We start from the raw sequence: 970 nt of genomic DNA, 5'->3' as shown, positions 1-970 counted from the left end.
GTAACATGTTAACTCTTTTCTGTAAAATGTTAACTCTTTTCTATAACATGTTAACTCTTTTTTGTAACATGTTAACTCTTTTCTGTAACATATTAACTCTTACAGCTAACATGTTAGCTGTAAGAGTTAACATGTTAGCTGTAAGAGTTAACATGTTAGCTGTAAGAATTAACATGTTATCTATAAGTGTTAACATGTTACAGAAAAAAGTTAATATTTTACAGAAAAGAGTTAACATGTTACAGAAAAGAGTTAACATGTTACAGAAAAGAGTTAACATCCACTGACATGAGAAAGAAGAGGGTAAATTTGGGATTTAAGACAGCTGATATGTCTAATCATGAGCTGACATGTCTAATCAACTGCTGAAATGAGCTGGAATCATGATGGAGGAGTGATGGGGGGGTTTGGACACATTTTTTTCAAAAAGGAGGGGCTAAAGAACATTAAAAAAATAGGAGGGGCTGGGGCACATTTGAAAATATAAATTTGGAGCCTAAAAGTAATTTTTCCAAAAATTTATGCCACATTATTTTATCAATATGTGTATATTATAGAATTACAGTTATATAAGTATATTGTATAACTGCATAAGTATAATAATATATAAGCATCTAGTATATATAAAAGTATATCATATAAGTAAATTGTATAATTGTACTTAAATAAGCATAATGTAAGTATGTAACAAATACATATATAACTACATAATACGTATTTATAAATATGTGATATATATTTATGTGATTCTCTCTCTCATGTTATAACTTATAAGTATATATAATATATTTACATATGTATATATAATACATAGTTACATAATAATTTATAGTATATACTAATACATAATTATATAAATATAATAAGGTTAAACTAATTTTAGCAAAATTTAGCAAATTTTTAGCAAAAAAGAAAAGAGAAAAAAATAAAAAAATCGGGCCGGCCCGGGTCCGGGCTCCGGGTTTGCCCG

This window comes from Asparagus officinalis, chromosome 7 (assembly GCF_001876935.1).
Source record: "Asparagus officinalis chromosome 7, Aspof.V1, whole genome shotgun sequence".
Classification (NCBI taxonomy): domain Eukaryota; kingdom Viridiplantae; phylum Streptophyta; class Magnoliopsida; order Asparagales; family Asparagaceae; genus Asparagus; species Asparagus officinalis.
This window is presented reverse-complemented; position numbering follows the sequence as displayed.